Raw genomic sequence first — 12,833 nt, 5'->3', positions numbered from 1 at the left:
TTTGATTAGGTACATGAAACGCATTGTCCTTTTGGTGCCCAGTTCTTGTCATTGATTTAGGTCTTGTACAGAGGAATTAAGGTTTATTGAGTGCTTGCTTTTTTTTTTTTTTGCAGTGCACATTATGTGTGTTTATTTGTTCTTCCTTCCTAGCGATGCTGAGAGGATAAAACTGATATCATTGCATCCATTTTGCAGATGAAGAATCTTACCATCAGGACAAATTACTTGCCTTCAAGTGCCTGCTTTTGACCATGCCCTATGCTAGACTCCATGACCATGATACAGATAGACCATATGACACTATACTTGCTGTACACTCACAGTAATTACCATTGCTGATATCATAGCAACTCAAAAATCTCAGTGGCTTAACAAATACATAATTTATTTTTTATTCATGTTACACTTTGATTAGGAGTTCAGTGGAAAGTCTTTTGTGTGGTTATTTGGCGATCCAGGGCCTTCCATTTTGTGGTTCTGCCATCTTGTAGGGCCTCCCCACTGGGACCTCTGCATTCAGCCAGCCAACAACTGAGGACAAAAAAGAGCACCAGGGATGGTGTGTATATGGTCATGCACATGCTCCTGGCCAGAACCCAGTCACGTGGACCCTCCCTGCCTTCAGGGAAGGCTGGGAACTGTGTGGACCTCCTGTGAGCCCAGGAAGAAGCAAAGCTTTAGTGCCATCTGGCCAGTCTCTGCCACGACCTCTAGCCACTAAACAGCTTTCTCTGCTCCAGATATCATGGACCAGCTTCAGTTTCAAAGTAGTTGTGTGTTTTCTAAATCCCATAGTGAGATTTTTTTTCTTGAAATCCTTGCTTTGTTGAGCAATAGAATAATTTTCTTTTGTGTGTTCCATCAGAGAAGTTTTTCTTTAGGTGTAATAGGTATAAAGCTTTATTGTAAAACACAGTGCAGAGAGACTAGAGGAAATGATGCCAGGGCAATGTTCCTGCATGGAAGAATAAATATAATTCTAAAAGGAAGTAGAAAGAATTGGGGAGGACAAGACCCAGGGTGAGCGCCTTGGGGACAGGTTGGGGAAGGGAGAGGCAAGATGACACAAATGAGCCAAGGGAACCAACACTATTAAGGCTTGAGTTTTACATATACTGTGGATTCTCTGACTCATTTCTCATTCCAACCTCTTTTTTGGGTCCTGCTCAGTTTTCCAAGGCTGAAAACCTTAAAGAGAACCTATGCGTTTTAGTCCCTGCCATTTAGGGTTTTAGACATTGCTTAGGTTGTGTCCAAGCAAGCACACTCTCAAATGACAGGGAAAGAGAACGAGGGCAAGAGAGTCCAATGTGATTTCAGGGTCAGATGCTGAGACTCTAGATTGTGTGGTGAGGCCAGCACCCAAGGCCACCAGGCCTTCGAAGGCAGCTGTGCAGGAGTCTCTTATGTCTAGTTTGCAGCAAGAAGGGTGCCAATGCATGAGACTGTTTTGCTAGAACATTCTGTCATGTAGCTGAATATTTTCTGACTTCTCTGTTCCTGGCCACTTGCATCCAAACTCAGGTCTCTGTATGGCTCAGGGGACTCTATAAGCTACTTGATACCATTTCATAAACAGCTTTCTACCTGAACCAGGCAGAGAAGACTGTGTGGTCTGCCACTAAAAAGCCTGTAACTACTCAGGGACATCAGAGTCAGTGCTTCTTGTCCTGCAAGCAACCAGCCTGGGCAGAGGGAGTGGTCCAGGTGGAGGGGCTTTCAGGGCTTCCTGCTGCTGTATGAAGTACAACAGAAGCTCAGACATTCCCCTGAACCCAGAAGTACTGAGAGGACTGATGGTTTACAAGAGGCATGGGGTTGGGACCAGGAGGTAGAAGAGGACAGGGGCTTTGAAACCAGACAGTAGCAAGGTCCGAGGGCAACTGCTTCCAGGAAGCAGATAAGATCGCTCACAGCAGAGGCCTGGGCCACATGGAACAGGACCTCCTTCCCTGGACCACATGGAAAGAAGGAGGAGAAAGATGATCTAGAGTCTGCCCGTCCTTGCAAAGGAACTGGACATTACACGAGATAATAATACCTAAATCTGGCTGAGAATAATAACTGCACATAGTAGAAGAAAGAATTAGAACTCTTTATCTGCTTTAGGCAGATTGAGAGCCCATAAACAAATTATAATTCCATTATTAAAAATAAAGATTTACCTTTCTTGCACATCTAAATCACAGCGTGTACTTTTCAACCCTATGTGCTCCATTTTCTCACTGAATTCTCAAAACAAGCCTGGGAGGTTATATATTTTTAGACCCCTGAGGATACTGGGTATCAGAAGTTTAGGAGAAAATCACACAGGTGGTGTTGGGTGGCACCTGGTCAGACTGTCCACTGCCCATGTCTGTTCCATTGTTCCATATTACTCTCAATTATTAAAAGCAAAACTTAAAAAAAAAAACTCAGGTTACTGATAAATGGCCCCCATTTGGCTTTCAAAAAATAATTACTCTTATCATTTGGTATATTAATTAGACTGTAAGAAGAAAGTTTGACCCCAAGTCTTCAAGCGTGATCCCTGACCCTCAGGCCTGAGACCCCGAAAAACACTTATTGGTATAGTCAATACATCCATGGGGTAGGAGAGACTCATGTTGCCAGCAGTTTGAAGAAGGAATTTCTAGAAAGATGGGGCCTCTGACCTAGGGGTTGATGAGCGGCAGAGGACGATACAACAGGTTAGAAGGAAAGCCAATTAGCCTAGTTTTGGAGAGTGCTGAAAGCATCAAATGTGTGTCCATACACTACAAAATGGTGTGGCTCTCAAGATGTTAATTAGCTATGTGTCTGTTAGTGAGCATTATGTCAAAAAGAAAAAAAAATTCTTGGTCAATGAGGACTGGGAAACACTGGGTTAAACAAAATAAAACAGATTTCTGACACTGTAGATCTTTCATAAATTGTATATACTGATAATATTCAAGAGGTAAATGACACAGTGTTTTCCAAACCGATTTGGCCACAGGACATTTTATCTATAGATCATTTCTTGGAGCTCAGAGACCCCGCATGTGCCCATGGTGCCCAGGAAGTACCATGCTCTCAACTTCTGCAGATGAATGAGAAAAACTCACAGATTGTGTCCTGATTGTACCACCAACCCAGAAATGATGAAGAACTCAGGTTTGGAAGGGATAAATTAGGGGCTTGGGATTAACAGATACACACTACTTTATATAAAATAGATAAACAACAAGGATCTACTGTACAGCACAGGAAACTATATTCAATATCTTGTAATAACCTATAATACAAAAGAATCTAAAATATATATATATATACATATATATATGCATAACTGATTCACTTTCTTGTACACCAGAAACTAACACAACATTGTAAAAAAAAAAAAAAAAAAAAAAAGGAACTCAGGTTTAATCCCTGGAAAAGACAAGCTAAGAAAACCTTTAAAAACTGTCCATACTTAACCATTTTCAGATGAATCATAATACAAACAATCCCCAGCCTGATCAGGTCTGTACAAATTCATAACCTGAAATGTTCTGAGCAGTCTCTACCCTACCCTGCATTTTTTCCAAGCAACTTGCTGCGACATCAGTAATGTAAACTAGTCACAATGATTTCAACTAATTAGTCACTAAACTAATTACTCTGTGCATTTTTTTAAAATCTGCTTATTTTTCTCACCTTTTTTAGAAAGGGAAAAAGAATAGAGCCCAGTTACAAAGCACTGTTGCATCTGTTATAATTAGAAAGTAAAGTCACTTGGAAGTAATATAATATGATATTGCAATTTTGAAGCTGTGAACTTCTGCTATCAAATTAAAAAATAAGTAGCCCTTTTGAACCTGCACAGTTTGTCAGCCCTTGAGTTACAGTTCCTGTCCTGTGGCAACTTATGCCTTCTACAAATGCTCGATTTTCATATCCTGGGGTTGAACCTTATATGTATAATTTGTTATACGGACTCTGCATTTTGTCTGGTTGTCTAATGTACAAAACTCATTACCACATCCTCTCGACAGGGTCTATAGATAAAACAAACAGATGTAACTGCTTCTACCTAAGAAGGAAGGCCCACAAAGAAATGGAGAAATGTTGTTGTTTTCTGCGGTTTCTTTACACAGAATGTGAGAGGTATGCAGAGATGGGTTTTTAATATTCATCAAAGGCCTTGGAACCATGAGCTTCATTCCACCATGTCTAGAAGATGTATGGATCTGGAAGTTCTTCTCTGCTCAAGTTTCCTGGAAGCCTCTCTTCTGGGCAATCAGGAGAGAAGGAAATGTCAATTCTGCATCTCCCAAAGAGCTAGGTCCTTTCACCTCTTCAGTATGTACCAGGCAGCACTGTCTGGTAACACTGCATCCTACCAGCACTTACTTCTTTTAAGACTGATGGAAGCTTGAAAATTTTAAACTGAATTTCCAGGCCAGGAGGCGTCAAGAGAATATTTGAACACGGTTTGTAAACAACACTCCACTGAAAGAGTTTCTTTTTTTTAAAAAATTTAATTTAATTAATTTATTTTTATACAGCAGGTTCTTATTAGTTATCTATTTTATACATATTAGTGTATATATGTCAATCCCAATCTCCAAGTTCATCCCACCCTGACCCCGTCCCCGCTTTCCCCCCTTGGTGTCGAAAGTGTTTCCGAAGAGAGTCAACTAAATCTTACAGGTGTATCTATGTGCTCAAGTTTCTCCCGGGTGATATACTAGGGACCCTAGAGACTGGGGGAGGCAAGGGGAGAGAGAGATGGCCCTGGTCTGTCAGCACTTCCAGTCTCCTTGAGGGAACAGGACTCAGCCTAAGGAAGAGCCAGGGTTCAACTCAGACTACGTGCAGGCAGACCTCGGACATACTGCAGGTTCAGCTCCAGACAACCCCACAATAAAGTGAGTGTAAAGTGAATATCACAATAAAGCAAGTCCCACAAACATTTTTTGGTTTCCCAATGCATATAAAAGTTATGTTTGGGCTTCCCTGGTGGTGCAGTGGTTGAGAATCCGCCTGCCGATGCAGGGGACACGGGTTCGTGCCCCAGTCCGGGAAGATCCCACATGCCGCGGAGCGGCTGGGCCCGTGAGCCATGGCCGCTGAGCCTGCGCGTCCGGAGCCTGTGCTCCGCAACGGGAGAGGCCACAACAGTGAGAGGCACGCGTACCGAAAAAAAAAAAAAGTTATATTTACACTACCCTGTAGTCTATTTAGTGTGCAACAGCATTATGTCTAAAATACAGAATGTACACACCTTAATTAAAGAATACTTTATTGCTGAAACATGCTACCCATCCTCTGAGGCTTCAGCGAGTAGCAGTGGTAACATCAAAGGTCACTGATCACAGACCATCACGATACTTATAATAATAATGAACAAGTTTGAAACACTGCGAGAATTACCAAAATGTGACACACAGATACGAAGCAAGCAGATGCTGTTGGGAAAATGGGGGGATGGACTTGTTCGACGCAGGGTTGCCACAAACCTTCCATTTGTAACAAACCCAAAATCTGTGAAGTGCAATAAAGTGGAAACAAATGGTCAAGAGTGTGGAGCAGACCAGTGCTCGGCGGAGAAGAAGAGGAATCGTGCTCGTAGGTGTGAGGGGGGTCCGTGGAGGGCAGAGCTTGCTGAAATGAGGGGCGAGGGCATTCCCCAGCGAGAGCCACCAGACAAGGAAGAGCATGACGTCATCCTCCTCTACCACCGATTGTTCCTGGAAGGGTGTCCCTAACACCCACTAGATGCACGAACTCCACAAAATATGCGTCAACCCTCCAGCGTGCAGCTCCTGCTGTATTTGCAAAGGCTTCAATGCAGGACCGTATCCTCCAGGCTCCCAGGGAAAAACATCCATGGCCTTGGGTAACATCCGGGTGCAATGAGACGTCAGGCAGCCCAAGGGGCTCAGCTTTTACTGATTCCAATGGGCATCACCATTCGCCCTCCATCGTTATCCCTAAGAGAAGGGATTCCCAGCGAACAGCCAGGACCCCCTTCTTGGGTGGAAAGGCGGGGCTTCCTGGATTAATGGACGCAGACGATCCCAGGAACCTCCTTCCTGTCGGATACCATATCACAGGTACAGGGGCTGTCTGCTCCCCGCGTTGATGATTGAGTTCGTGCCTGAGTGAGTGAACCAAGGGAATAAACAAATGAGCACAGAATGGCCCCGTCCTCCCTTGAGAGTGAGGGACTTTGCAGAAGGTGACCTGGGGCAGCCCCGACAGAACAGGTGGGTTTGAAGTTGCTCAGAGGGGTGAGCTTTCATCATCAGTGATTTCACCGAAAACTTGCCCCAAAAGTTCTTCCTCTCAACCTTCCCTCACACAAACTCCTTTTGAAGGAGCAAAAGCAAAGAACCCCACATATTCTGAGGCCTCCAAGCGTGGTTCCAGTACAGCCACACAGCAAAGGGTGGGTCCTGAGCAACACAGAGCAGGCCCTTCCTGAAGTTCATTTGATTCCTTTGGTCTGCAGAGATTGATGATGGGTTTCTACTTTGAAAGGAGAAGTTAAAAAAGAACCGAGAAGGTCAGACCTGGTCTGACCTTCCCCGGGTCGGGAGAGCAGAAGCTGGGGAGCTTTCTGGTAGGAGCTGCCTTGTTGCGGTGGTCAGGGCCGCGGTGAATGCAGCTCCTTGGGAAGGCGGGGCCGATGATCAGCCTGGGTTCTCCTCTCTCTCTCTCTTTCTCTCTCTCTCCGCCTGGCCGTGCAGCAGAGGTCCCTGTACACCAGGGGAGGAGCCCAGCTCAGCTACCCTATTAGGCGTCAGGACAGGACAGGACAGGCGTCAGGCTGGCCTCCCCTGTCCCTGGCTCTGCAACAGGCATGAGGCCGGGCCACACTTCTGTCTGGCCTCCCCATCCTTTGCAGGAAAAGGGCAGCAGAAAGAGCCCGGAAGTGATCTTGAGAGGACAAGGTAAGAAACAGTGCTCCCCGGCCTGATGGTCTACCGAGGCATCCCGACCTTGGATATAAACTAACCAGAGAAATAAAATGTATCCTCAGCCCCAACCTGGAGGCCCCTTATCTCCACTGTGTTCTGACCCAATCAGCTACCTCTGCCAGGATGATTCCCTGGGATGAGGGTCCCAGCCTCAGGAGTCACACACAGCAAAGCCAGGTGGGTTCTCAGAGGCTGTCGTCTGCAGGTGGTCTGGGCCCTGGGCTCGTGAACGTCTCTCTGAGGCAGGAGAGGGCAGCCCAGTGAGCGGGCCACATGGCTGCCAGATGGCTCTCTTTATTCATCTTAATGTGGGGACAACTATGATGCCATTTATTTAATTAATTTATTTATTTTTTGCAGTACACGGGCCTCTCCCTGTTGTGGCCTCTCCCATTGCGGAGCACACGCTCCGGACGCGCAGGCTCAGTGGCCATGGCTCACGGGCCCAGCCGCTCTGCAGCATGTGGGATCTTCCCGGACTGGGGCACAAACCCGTGTCCCCTGCATCGGCAGGCGGACTCTCAACCACTGCACCACCAGGGAAGCCCTATGATGCCATTTTTTAAAACATCCTTATGTTTCAACAAAACAGAAAAAGTCTGGACTTCCATGGGTGTCCACTGGTTAAGACTCCACACTTCCAATGCAGAAGGTGCAGGTTCCATCCCTAGTCCAGGAACTGAGATGCCACGTGCAGTGCGGTGCAGCCAGAAAAAAAAGGTAAAACCGTGTTACAAAATATTTACAAAACACACAAACAAACAGAAAAACTTTGAAAAGCACTATTCCTCTAGCCCGACCATTTGCACCTGTAGATACAAGTTTTAGGAACCCTTGTGCTCGGCCCCTGATCACCCAGCCAGTGTGGACCAGCTGGTCAATCAAAGGGTGAGGTCTGGGGACAGATGGGGCCATCTTGGGAGAGGAAACTCTCATAAAGGATGGGAGCCCAGGAGATGCACAGAGTAGCAGAGAGCCAGGCTCCAGGCTGAGACGTGGGTGCTCTGGACCGCTGGGCTTGCCCCCTCCCAGCCTCCACGCTGCCAGCACCTCCCACACTGCCTCTGCCCACACAGGGAGCACAGTCAAGTTCACCATCCCTTGAGTCAGGGAGCAGCCCTGCTAGCAGTCTCCACCAAACACACAACGCCAGCAGGCAGTTACCCTAGACACGGTGCTAACTGTTTCTGGAAAGAGAAGGAAATGATAACGGCTTTCTCCTGACCAGTAACTCGGTTGCTGGGAGCCCCAGTGAGCTGAGTTCTAATGGGCAAGCAAATGATTTTCTCTTCTACGGGAGCATAATTTTCTATCTGTTTCCTGCTTTTGACGTGGACGGTAGCAGATAAAGGCAGAGGGCAAGGAGAAACAGGGGAGAAGGGGAGATGAAAATCACTTAGACTTTTAATGGAGGCTCATTTTGGTAAAGTAGCCCAGCGTCCCCTGGGCCTGGAGCATTAAATAGTGTCACTCAGGTCTGAAAGCAGAGTCGTCCAGTTTGCAGACACCTGTCATAATTAAACTAATGGCTCTGAAAACGTGCCTTGATAGTAAATCTATCTTCCACTGAGGAGCAGACCTGATTAAAACCACCGTTGGACAGTTAATGATGAACTTCTTGCTTGCCAAGCTCTGCGATGGGAACCGGACGGTTCAGACTGTCTGTCCCCCTTGCCTTCCACCATCACTGACCTGCCGTCCCCTCTGTCTCCCTCCATCGGACGCCGGCACCATTCCTATGCCTTTCCCAGCCGGTCTCTTGCAGAACCTGGGTTCCCTCTGCACCGTCACCTCTCACAGCTCCCACTCTGCTAAGGAGAGGATGGGCATCCTTGGCAGGGAAGGACCATCAAGCTGACACCAAGGTCTTTGGTCCCCAGGAAGCATCACCGACCCAGCAAATTGTCTACAGCAGGAGCAGAAGGTAGAGGCCCTGGCCAGCCTTTCTGTGTCTTCTCTGAAAGACTGAATTTCCAACCACAGCTGGGAGAGAGGCTCAACTCTGTCCAGCAGGGAAGTCAAAGAAACTCTTAAGTTACGAGCCTGCTGAATTGGCTATATTCTCTCCAATCAGGTACCACGGCTGCTGTTCAGACAGGTCTACGAATAGAACTGTCCTTTTGGAAAACAACATCCATTCAGCTGATTATTAGGAAATCTAAAGATGCTCACCATTTATACACAGTTATGCTCACCAGGGAGAGGCCTTTGGTACCAGACTCCTCAGAGGGAGAAGCTGGGAGACAAAGAATTTCCATCCTCTGCTTCAGCTTCACCTCCAAAACGAGGGGTCTTGAAATTGCCTTGAAGGGCTCTTATGCACCGGATGGTCCAGAATTTTGTCCCAAAAGGAGGCTGTCCTTCTTTCTTGATTAGGAGGCTTCCATATTTGAGATGATGTCTCATCCCAGAGGGCACTCCATTTATAGCATCCTCCTTTCGACACAGGATGGAGATTCCAAAGAACCACTGGTTGACCTCAGATTTCCTTCCTTCTGCTGCCCCAGACTTTCATGACCAAGTAGAAATCAGCAAGACACAACATGTGGAAAAACAAGACGCCGTATCTCCCTGCCATCTCCTGACATGACGTCCAATATCCCCTCAGAAGTAACTCACGTTCCCTTATCTTTGGTCCCTCCACACTGCTATTAAAACTCACGTCTACCTTCTGACGTCCTCTGTCCTCAAGCCCAGGGCTTCCCTGCCTGGTGCCCTGCAGGCACTCACTACATCCCTGGGTCCCCTGAGATCCCAAGCGTGGCTGGAGACATATCCAGGAAGGCACAGAGTTCCGTCCCTTCCAGTCCACTCTGTGCAAAAAAGTAGCAACCCTTCCAAGCAATCGCTCCTGACTAAGCCAGCAGCAGTGATGATCTGTGTAATTATACCAAGTTGTGAGCCTTCGAATTATCTGTGCGTTGCACATTAATCCCTGTTGATGGCTTGCTTAATTGTTTGATTGACTGACTTATAGCATTTTATTCTTTTCAGAGCATTTCCTTTGATTCTTACACCGCCCCTGGTAGCTAAGTACTTCCCCATTTACAAATGAGTTAAATGTCTTCTTCAAAGTCACCAGACTAGCGGGTGATACAGCTGGGACTGAAGCCCACACAGCTGAACCCCTGCCGAGGGCCACTGTCAGATCCCTGAGGCTCCCAGTGAACTCTGGGGCTGGGTTCCAACTGCTTTATTAGGAATTTATAATATTAAAGCATTTCCTCTGATCTCTGAAGTGCAATTTTCCTTTCACACGATTTTTCCACCACAGATCTCTCTGTCAGAGACTTCATGTTTTCCAATTTGTTTCTCTGTGAATTTGATTGCTGGGCTCTTTAAATTCCCATTTTTCTCCATCCTCTTTAGGTGGAGTTTGGGGGTATTGTTAAGGATTTTATTTTCTTCTTCCTTACCTGCTTCCTGACTATTTTCTGCTTCTATAAAAATTCTTGATGGATTGAGGTAAATGCTGGTGAAAGAGATCAGCCAGAGAGAGCAATGGAGATGGGGGGGTTAGGCGGAGAAGCTGGAAAACACAGGCAAAGATCATGAGAGAGAGAGAGGGAGAGAGAGGGAGAAAGAGAAGGAGAGTAGATATTCAGAAAGAAAGAAAATTAAGCCAAAGAGAAAGAATCAGAAAGGCGAGAGACTGGATGACACAAAGATAGACAAAGATGGGAAAATTAGGAAGAAAACTCTCTTTCTGTCTTCCACCAAACACCTTGAGGTCAGACATCCGTGTGTGTGCAGCTACACACACACGTGCACGCACACACACACACACGCACACACACGCACAGGCTGTCACATTTTAGAACACCATTAGGAAAGTGACACCCAGCTGAAGGAGTCCCCTGTCCAGTGACCCCGGCTAACACTCCTGTCTGACCCCTCCTCTCCAAAGGCCAATCCTCTCCCTCTGAAGTGCCAGAACCTCCATCTCTCAAATCCAAGTAGGGCCTCTAATTGTGCCAAGGAGCAATGCCACGGTGCCCGGGCAGCCTGATGTCTCTCACTATCATTAGCTTTCTTCCCAGGCTCTGAAGGCTTCCGCTGCCCCAACAGTAATTACCAAGAGATTAGGCAGGCATTAAGCACTCCTTAATTTGACACATTGCAATGATCTCCATTCAGCCTTTCTGCTCGAATAACTTTCAACAAATATTTCGGAGGCTACCAAAATAAACACAAGTACTGTGTTTGCACAGCTGAGGCCCTCTTTCTGCTTCTCTAAATGCCACCAACGCCAGGTAGGGGGGTGGGAAGGAGACCTTGAGGGGGTGGGCAGGGGGAAGGAGGGCCCTAGGAGAGCCTGAAAACCCAAGTCCGTCAGTAGAAAGATATCAGTAGAAAACTAACATATGGCCCGCTACCACTGATGGCAATTTAATAGGGCCCATTATTTAAGCAAGTAGTTATACAAGGACCTAGTAAAGAAACATCAGTATTTATAGAAAAACCACCACATTAGGAAAAAATAATAATTACAGTGAAGGGAGTTATGCTGTTGTTACTGGGGGGTTTTGGCGTGTTATTAGCTTAGACATTATTCATTAAGTAATGTAATGGGAAAACCACTGTTAATATGGCCATAAATCCCACTGGGACCCATCACAGGTGAGATAAGATCACTTGGTAATTACAGTGCTTTAGAAGTTCAATATTCCCCTTCATGCAATTATTTTATTTCCTCTGTTCACACTTGCACCCTTCTCTTAACTAACCTGAGTTAGGGGAAGCTGGAAAGACACAGGAGAATGACATGGGGACATGAAGGGTATGGCAGCCAGGAGCTCTTTAGACAAGATACGAGAGAGAGAAAATGGATCCATGAAAGGGAGAGATGAGCTTAACCGAAAAATAAGTGCAAGTCAGAATGGCCAGAAACTGAGTCATGGATATAAATGTTTATGAGGGTGGGTTTATGAAGTCCAAGAACAAAATGATGAAATAATTAGGATCTTCCACCATAGAAAGATGAGAAAGTTTCTTCTAGAGCCAGACATTGGAAACCAAGTCATCGTAATTGGACATCTTCCAGCCCCAAGAGAGTTGCCTCCACCCCCACAGCCCTCACCAGCAGTGGCCTTCTTCTTGGTGTGGTCCAGGAGATCTCGGTCGAGCCCCTGTGTCCAGGAAACCACCATGGCCAGATGGAGTTCCTGCCTCCATGCCAGGAGTTTGGCTGCTATAGAAGGAGAATCATGACTCAGGGTGGCTGGGGTCTTTCTTTCTACCTGGATGGACATCAGCATTAAACTTCTTGCCAGATGAAGAGGGGAACCAATTGGATGGATAAAGAAGGAGGTTCCCATTTGTAACTGTAATGTGTCATCTCAGCTCTCACACACACATGCTCTTCTCCAGCCCTCTCTCAACCAGCGATGATGGTTATTGAACACTTAACTACTGCTAAAGCATGAAGGGTAATACAGTCCATCTGGGACCGGCAAACTATGGCCTGCAGGCCAAATCCAGCTCAGAGCCAGTTTTTAAAAATTAAGTTGTAATGGGACACAGTCACACCCATCAGTTTTTGTGGGGTCCCCGGCTCTTTCACGCTATAAGGATGGAATTTAGTAGGTGCAACAGAGATCATATGGCCCGAAAAGCCTAAGCTATTTGCTATCTTGCCCTTTACAGAAAATGCTCGCTGATAGATGGATGAATGAGTAAGTGAATGAATGAAGGACAGATCCTACATTTAGATGGATCCATAACTGTGGAAATGATTGGACCAAATAGTGCCTGTGTACTCAGGTTGTGCCAGAAGTGTCTATTCCTGGAACAATAATGATAATACAATTGTGAAAGATGGCTAAGTATTTACTCAAGTGTAGTGGCACGTCTCACTTTTATCACCTGTTTTAATTTTGAATGTTTTAACTTTATACTCTG

The sequence above is a fragment of the Mesoplodon mirus genome, assembly GCF_964341445.2.
Source record: "Mesoplodon mirus genome assembly, chromosome: 20".
In the NCBI taxonomy this organism is placed as follows: domain Eukaryota; kingdom Metazoa; phylum Chordata; class Mammalia; order Artiodactyla; family Ziphiidae; genus Mesoplodon; species Mesoplodon mirus.
The sequence above is the reverse complement of the archived record's forward strand: the minus strand, read 5'-3'. Positions refer to the sequence as shown.